The sequence below is a fragment of the Pinus tabuliformis genome, chromosome X, assembly GCF_031772625.1.
Source record: "Pinus tabuliformis cultivar Carrire ecotype Pingquan chromosome X, CPIR1, whole genome shotgun sequence".
NCBI lineage: Eukaryota > Viridiplantae > Streptophyta > Pinopsida > Pinales > Pinaceae > Pinus > Pinus tabuliformis.
In genome coordinates this window covers 1,148,976,132-1,148,985,739 of record NC_142308.1, presented here as the reverse complement: position 1 = coordinate 1,148,985,739, position 9,608 = coordinate 1,148,976,132, and positions in this window count along the sequence as shown.

Sequence of the window (9,608 nt, the reverse complement as noted above, 5' to 3'; positions counted from 1 at the left end):
TTGGTAGGAGTCATGGAATGTTAGTGTAACTTTTTCCTTTTCATTGCTAATCATTGATTTAGTATTCTTTGTAGCCATCTCTTATATAGCTTCTTAGAAAAGGCAACACCCCTTGGCTTGTTTGGTGGGTAAGGTTAGTACACTATTTGAAATAGGTCCACCTATAACATGTGTATAAGGTAGGTTTGATGCCTTATATCTATCATGAAAATGATAGCCCCTACCTCAGCAAGTTAGAATCTATTTTTCATAGCCAAGTGACATAGGAAAAATAAAAAGCTTACCCTCTAATAAGACACATACCATATGAAAGTCTTTAATACCAAGTGTCTTAATATGTGATTTTGGCCAAGCAAATAAATACTTTATATCAAATGTGTTTGCCTCTCATCAATGGGAGGGCCTTACTTGAATCTACCCACCCTTACCATACCATCTCTTCCTAGTAGCCACCATCTACCAGGAATTCATTAATGCATGTATTTTTGTGAAGGAAGGATTGATCCTTAACCAACTTGTAAGTAGGTGAGTAAGGTTTTCCAGTTCAATAGGTTTCCTTACAACAGATTCATATGTACATCATTCATATATTGAGGAGATCAAAGGACCTTTTCTATTCCTTTTTCGTGTCATCCATACTTGACTATTTGAAATGACACATGTAGGTATCTTTCCAAACACCCCAATTTAATGTTTCAGTTAAGGATCCATATTTACATGTACAAGGTACAAAGTTCCAACAATTGAATGGTACTTTGCATAATGGAAATTTTGTGCACATGAAACAAAGATTAATAATGTAAGTACCTGGCAAAGCAACTTGACTTTGCGTTTTGGCTAGAGGTAAAACATATTGAGTTCCAACCTTGAAGCAATGTTGTTGCATTGCAACATCCATAATCACATGAATAGAACACTGATGACATGGACACCTTGCTAAACTCCTTAATTTGGTGTTTTTCTTAAGGATCCATATTCATAGGTAAACTATTTTGAGTTTCTATCCCCAAGTGGTGTTGCTGCATTGCAACAACTCTATGCACACAAATAATGATTAATGATGTGGGTTCCTTGCTAAACGCCCCAATTTGATGTTTTGGTTAAGGATTAACATCCATAGGGAAAAGGCTAGAGTTTTAATCCCCAATCTATGTTGCTACATTAAATCAACTCCATGCACATAAACAAAAGATTAATTAACAATACATTACGTATAAACACGTCAATTTGATAGTTTTAGTCAATGATCCATATCCACTTATAAAAGGTCTTTAGTTTCAACCTCCAAGAAATGTTTATTAATAACCACAATTCTATGCACATGAATAAAAGATCTATAATGCCAATACCTTGGCAAGCACTTGAGTTTAGTGTTTTGGTCAAGGATCTATATCCACAAATAAATGCTCTTAAATTTGAACCTTCAAATAATGAATAACTTGCCAAACACCTTAGTTTTATTTCTTGACCAAGGATTCATATACACATAAAATATCTTAAGTTTTACCTCTTGAATAATGTCATTGCATTGCAACAATTTTATATAAAAAAAGAAAATAAACATGTGGATATATGGATAAAGAATCCATGTTGACAAGTAAAATATCTCCAATGTAAAATAATTATAACACAACATTGAATCTATCCACAAAAGACCAAAGTCACCTTCAATGAAATGCCAAAAAGAGAATGAAATTTAAAAGTAACATAATATAAATATAATAACAACATGGAGAACACACAAGCAAGAGCGTAGATCATACTTATATAAGACAATAATAATTGAATAGGAGGTGTTTGGGTTCTCAAAGAGAGAATTTAGGGTCCTTGAATACAAAGGACCTAAATGGAAATGGAAGAATGCTCATTGATGCCTATATATGTCAACTCTTATTTTACCTGATGAGATGTTGTAAGTTTGCAAAAGGAGAAGATGCAAAGCTACCTTGACTCGAGCTCTAGATATAAACCATGAGCATGATTAATGATACACCAATGATTTGTTCTTCTAGTCCTCTCATGTTAGGGAAATGTCTTCTCGATGTTATATTACTCACACTAGATACAGATCAAACTCTATCGTGATGTTTTGAACCCAACCAATGCATTTCCATTATGTAATTATCAAAGGGTTTGTGGTCATAGACTTATTTTTCCTTATGAATCTACAACATCAACTTAAACTTAACTCAAGCACTGAATATAGAAACTAACAATGGATAGGAACACGATAAATGAGTAATTCATTGAGCTACTACATTAGGGAGATGATCGACTTACTTGCCTGGGGAGGGAAACTTGAACTCACTTATTTGCTCAGGAAGAGCAACATGAATTGACTCGCTCACTACACACGAGCATTTCAAAAATGAAGGCTCTCCTCCTTATTGTGTATATATTGAAACAAGCAACGTTGTTTGGGAATTGCACAGTCTTAGCCTAAAGCTCTATGTATAACCTTACCCTCCAATTCACACCTAAAAAATGAGAGACAAACAAAGCACAATGATCTTATGAGAATAGCACAATATAAGGCTTATCCTTATAATAATTATTAGTCAAATAATTATAGGCTTGAAATGAGGTATTTTGGTAGGATTCATGGAAGGTTAGCATAATATTTCTCATTTTCATTGTTATTATTTGATTTAGTATTCATTAAAGCTATTTCTTATGGGGCTTCTTAGGAAGGGAAATGCCCCATTGATGGTTTGGTGCATAAGGATAATATACTATATGAAATAGGTCCATGTGCAAGGTAGGTTTGATGCCTTACATTTGTCGTGAAAATAATAGTTCCCACCTCGAGAAGTTAGATCCATTTTCATAACCAAGTGACACAAGGAAGAGAGAAAGCTTACCCTCTAATAGGACAAATATCATAAGAAAGTCTTTAGTACTAAGTGTCTTAATCTATAAATATTGGCTAAGGAAGTACTTACTGGCTAATTAAGGGTCAATCCTTCCTTTGTATCAAATGTGTTTTCCTATCCTTGATGGGAGAGCCTTACTTGAATCTACCCACCCTAACCATAACATCCCTACCTAGTAGTCACCATCTACCATAAAAATCATTGATGCATGTATTTATGTGAATGAGGGATTGATCCTTAATTAGATACTATGCAAGTGAGTAATATTCACCAATTCAATAGGTTCCCTTACAACAACCCTAGTTATGAATTGAAGCCACCCTAATATTACATCTCCACACTACCGGTGCAACACATGAACATGATAAAGAGTGCCATGTGTAAGGGCCTATTTGTTGTAGTTAAATCAAGAATTCCCTTCCAACATCATCAAGGGCCCTCGATCATATGATACAATCATTTTTTGATGTGACACATCAAGGCCATTATTCCAACTTATTTTAGTGACAACCAAGCCAACATAGTCTAAAATATTAACCTAATGCATCAAACGTGGATACTATTCAATATCAAACCCTTGAAAAGAAGATAATTCCAACTGCGTCGTTGCATTACACACTCCATACAGGAATAAAATAACTTGTGGGAATGTGAGTGGAGATAAAGCTTTAAAGGAACTTATTGTTTCTCACAAATTCATATGTATATCATTCATATATTAGGGAGTTAAGAGGACTTTTTCTACTCTCTCTTACCAACATCTACACTTGAATTAAACTATTTGAAAGAGTGGACATAAGTATCTTTCTAGAACCCCAATTTCATGTTTTGTTTAAGGATCCATATTTAGATGTAAATGATACAAATTTCCAAGAACCAAATGGTGCTTTGCATCATGGCATTTTCATGTACATGAAACAACAATTGATAACACAGGCACCTTGCAAAGCATCCTGGTTTGGTGTCTTGGTTTAGGATGTACATCCATGGTTAAAACATATTGAGTTCCAACCTTCAAGCAATGTTATTGCATTGCAACATTCCTAAACACATTAAAAAAAGATTAATGGCATGGACACCTTGCAAAACACCTTAATTTGGTGTTTTACTTAATGACCCATATTCATAGGTAAAAGATTTTGAGTTCCTACCCACAAGTGGTATTGTTGCATTGCAATGACTCCATGCACATGAATGATGATTAATGATGTGGGTACCTCGCTAAACACACCTATTTGATGTTTTGGTTAATGATTAAAATCCATAGGGAAAAGGCTCGAGCTTTAAACCCCAAGCCATGTTTCTACATTGCATCAACTCCAAGCACATGAACAAACTATTAATTAACAATACCTTGCTTATAAACACTTTGATTTTATACTTTAGTCAATGTTCCATATCCACTTGTAAAGGTATAAAGTTCCAACCTCCAAGCAATATTTATTAATAATAGCAATTCCATGCACATGAATAAAAGATCTATGATGCAAGTACTGTGGAAAACACTCAAGTTTATTGTTTTAGTCCAGGATACATATATACAAATAAATGCTCTTAAATTTAGACCTTCAAATAATGAATACCTTGTTAAATACCTAGTTTGATTGATTGACCGAGGACTCATATACAAATAAAAGAGCTTAGGTTTCACATCCCAAACAATATCAATGCATTGCAAAAATTTTACACCAAGAAGAAAATGAACATGTGGATGTTTGGGTAAATAGTCCATGTTCATAAGTAAAATTTCTCAGATAAAAATATTTAAAACACAAGATCAAATATTTCCACAAAAGACAAAATTGTTCTTCAATGATATGCCAAAAAGAGAACGACATTTAAAAGTAACATAATATAAATATAATAACAACATGGAGAAAGCAAAAGCAAGAACACATATTATGCTTATACAAGAAAACAACAACTAAAGAGGGGGTGTTTAGTTTCCCAAGGAGAGAATTTAGGGTCCTTGAATACAAAGAACTTAGGTGGAAATAGAATCATGTTGAATGATGCTTATATATGTCAAGTCTTATTTTGTCTTAGAAAATGCTGAGTGGAGATAAATCTTTAAAGGAATTGCACATTTCTCACAAATCACATGTATATCATTCATATATCAGGGAGTTAAGAGGACTTTTTCTACTCCTTTTTACCAACATCCACACTTGAATTAAACTATTTAAAGGGGTGGACATATGTATCTTTCCAAGCACCCCAATTTCATATCCTAGTTAATTGTCCATATTTAAATGTAAAAGGTACAAAGTTCCAACAATCAAATGGTGATTTGCATCGTGGCAATTTCATGCACATGAAACAAAGATTAATAACACAAGCACCTCACAAAACATCTTGGTTTGGTGTTTTGGTTTTGGTAATGTTGTTGCATTGCAACATCCTCGTGCGCATTAATAAAAGACTAATGACATGGACACCTTGTTTTTTTTTTTTTTCTGAATAAGGCTAATTCTATTATAATGCAAAAAGGTCAAAAATTACATAGCAGTTACAAAAGAGCATGGCTCAGAAATCTTGCCCGGAAAATGTTCATTTACCCAGCTTGTATCTACCAAGATTGAACACCATCAAAATTGAATTACTGTCTTCTGCTGTATCTATGGCCTCTATGACTTGAAACCATGACTCTAAACGATACATAGTAGGGACCCGAAGACATACAAACAAGTACACCCAGACGGCCGACACATAGACAGACGGACCCATGCTGTCGAACTGATACATAGACATGGAAAACAAAGACAAAATGTGGCTCTTGCGGCCTGAGTTGCCGAGAGCACCCTTCTTATTTTGCTCATTCATCATCAGTGGTGTAGGGCGCTTCCTCAATTGGGCACCCAAAATGAAGAGAGTCATCAGAATCAGAGAGAGGGATCATCACGCTGGAAGGCCGTCCCTGAACAGGCGCGCTTGGGCCTGCGAGAGCTGGTGGACAAGCTATGGGGGAGCTTTCCCTGTCAGTTTCACTGGGACCTGCAAGAGCTGAAGGACCGGCTAAGGGGGAGCTTTCCCTGACAGGGCGATGCCGGTCGATAATAGGCCCTGTCCCATGAGCAGGAGGAGGAAAATCCAGCGTGGCTTCTGCCGAATCTCTTAGAATATCACAATGCTCAACCGTTACAGAGATAATGAAGGTGGAATTAGCGAGAGCACAGGGAACTCGGTACCTTACCATAGGATGCTCGTGATGCCCACAGTCCATACTATGATCGCTTTCCATGCCTCTGCCGCGCCCAGCTCTAATGCCATGAAAGTGTTGCGGCTCAGAAGTGACTTCGACGGAGGAGGAAGGAGAATTGGGGCCAGGCCGCTGGATGGAGGTCCTTCCGCGAGAGCTACCACGCCGATTGCACATTCTTTGTCTTTCACCCCTCATGTCTGAATTCCGATAATGAACTCGCGTACCGGGACCTGGTGAGGAGGCCTGAATCGGGCCGAGGGTAGCCAAATCGAGCTCACGACGCAGATTTCTGAGGCGTATAACAATCTCTGAGAAGGCTGCAGAGCATGGATGCTCTTGTTCCCTTCCCCTGTCCGCCGAATGATGCACCAGAAGAGCGACAATATGCCAGACGAAAGCAATGGTATGCTCAAATGCCAGAGGGGTTCCGTGTTTATTAACCTCCATAGCGCAGTTCACCAGGCAGTGCAGAATGGACATGACTAGCATTAATGCCGGCATAAGTTCTATTGCATGCGAGCCTACTATATCAGCTGCAGGGTACTGCATGTCACTAATGGGCTGACACCTGCCCATGTGACACCCCATCTGTCCTCCACTCGCTTTAGACACCCGCATCCGGGAGGGAGAGGTCTTTCTGCACCAAAGAAATGCAGTCCTGTTTGAGTTTATCATCATCGACCATGTCAAGTGAACCTGAGAAGTATGGAATTAACTGAGATGCTCCCTGGTTAGCCAGCCTGTCTGCTACTTGGTTAGCTGTCCTTCTTACATGCTGGAAGGTGATGCTTGGGGGGTTTTTTAGTTTCGCCTCCAGAGATTCCAGCTGGCTCAGCAATCTCCAGCTTGAAGCGACCTTAACAGCCGGAGTACCTGCATGTATTCTTTGTGCAACAGCTATAAGAATGAGAGAGACTCCTTCAACCTCCAGAGGGTAGAAATGTTCTCGTTCTGCTATGCATATGCCTGCCCAGAGTCCTTCCATTTCTGCTGCGTTGTTAGTATCTTTACCAATCGATCCATAGAATATATGCAGTATTGCTCCAGTATGGCTTCTAAAAATTCCTCCAAAGCCCGTGGGTCCAGGATTTCCTTTAGCAGCCCCATCAAAATTTAGCTTGTAGGAGTTGTTTGCCGGAGGGAGCCAGCTTGCTGAAGAGGTGGGGCTAATTGTAGGACGAATGCTGACCTTTGCTAGAACGGAGAGATCCAGATTCCATGCTTTCAGAATGTCACATTCCCTTGGTGAGTCTGGCAGATCTGTGGCGGACCAAATTCTGATAGCCAGAGTTTCTTGTAAATTCTTTTTGAGGATGAGCCACAGAGCATCTATGGACCTGAAGGTGTTATTGAAGACTCTATAGTTTCTTTCCTTCCAGAGAGTCCAGTATAGAAAGCCGGGTAGAAGACTCCACAGAGAGTTGAGAAGCTGGCTCTTAAAAGGGTTCTTGGTCCATTGCCTTATATTTTCTGTTACATCTTCCATCCTTGCCTCCGATCTCATGTTGCAATCTTCAACTTTCTTCCAAAGTTGCGTGGCTAACTGACAGGTTTCCATTAGATGACTGATGGTCTCAGAGTGTAGGTTACAATTTGGGCATCGTGATGGCCCAATGAAACCGCATTTTATCAGGTTGTCCCAAGTGAGAATGCGCCGTTTGCTGAGAAGCCATAAGAATGTTGAAACTTTGGGCCATAGTCCTGTCTGCCAGACTTTTTCCCAGATTCAGTCCCTGTTTGCTTGGATCTCTGAATACCTCAGCTGATGAGCTTCTTTTGTGGTGAATGTTCCTTTGGGCGTATGACCCCATCTTAGTCGATCCTACTGGTTGGAGTATCAGATTCTTTTGTAGGTGAGTTCTTGATCTATATCAGAGTGCGACTCTCCTTACCAATCCATTTGCCAAAGGCTAGCCTGCTTCCAGATTCAGAAGTCATGATTTGAGGATTGTTGCCAGAATTGATGCACGTGAGTGAGGTTTTCCTGCTGAATCTGCATTTGCCATAGAGGCTTTTGAAATAAAGTTGCCAGCTTTGGGAGTTGTTGCCATGAGTCTTCCCAGAACCTTGCTGTTGTACCTGAATGAATCTCCCAGAAACTGTGTTCTTGAATGAACTTACTATGGAGCTTTGCAGTGTTCCAAATAGGTGATCCGGAGATTGAGGGATTGATTCTGATGAGATCTTTCTATTGACTACCCAGGACATATTTTGCTTGCCATAATCTGGCCCATGGTGAGTGTGGCTTGGTGATCCAATTCCACCACATTCGGGCTCCCATCGTATTATTGCTTTGAAGTGGATCTCGCAGGCCTAAACCTCCCTCTGATTTGATTTTGCAGACGTCTTTCCAGTTGACCAGAGCCCATTTTCTGTTTAAGCCAGAGGAACCCCAGAGGAAGTTGCGTTGAAGGTTGCGAATGGTCTTGAGGACCCATTTTGGAGCTGCCATAATGGAAAAGAGATACAAAGGCATAGCCTGTAGAACTGATTTGATTAAGACCAGTCTACCGGCCATGTTAAGAGCCCGGAAGGTCCAAGAAGATAACTTTGATTCTAATTTATCTAGAAGAGTCTTCCATGAGGCATGCTTGACAGCAGAGTCCGCGAGGGGAGCTCCTAGGTAAGTAGAAGGTAGCTTGGAAATGGTATAACCCAAAATTCTGGCAATGTTCCTTTGAGAGGGGGGGGGGGGGTGTTGAAGAAGAAGAGCTGGGATTTCGAGGCGTTGATGGAAGTGCCAGATGCGTCGGAGAAGATGGAAAGCAGGGATTTAAAAACAGAGGCTTCTTGTGAGGAAGGATGACCAAATAACATGGTGTCATCAATAAGACATGGACACCTTGTTAAACACCTTAATTTGGCGTTTTACTTAATGATGCATATTCATAGGTAAAAGACTTGAGTTCCTACCCACAAGTGGTGTTGTTTCATTGCAACGAGTCCATGCGCATGAATAATGATTAATGATGTGGGTACCTCACTGAACACACCAATTTGATGTTTTGGTTAAGGGTTAAAGTCCATAGGGAAAAAGGCTCGAGTTTTAATCCCTAAGCCATGTTGCTACATTTCATCGAATCCATGTAGCTGAACAAAAGATTAATCAATAATACCTTGCTTATAAACACTTCAATTTGATACTTTAGTCAACATTCCATATCCACTTGTAAAAGGTCTAAAGTCTCATCCTCCACACAATATTTATTAATAATAACAGCTCCATGCACATGAATAAAAGATCTATGATGTGAGTGCCTTGGTAAACACTCAAGCTTGTTGTTTTAGTCAAGGATCTATATATACAAATAAATGCTCTTAAATTCAAACTTTTAAGTAATGAATACCTTATCAAACACCTAGTTTGATTTCTTGACTGATGACCTATATACACATAAAATATCTTAGGTTTTACATCCCAAATAATATTATTGCATTGCAAAAAATTTATACTAAAGGAAAATGAACATGTGAATGTTTGGATAAAGAGTCCACGTTCACAAGTAAAATTTCTCAAATATAAAAGATTTAAA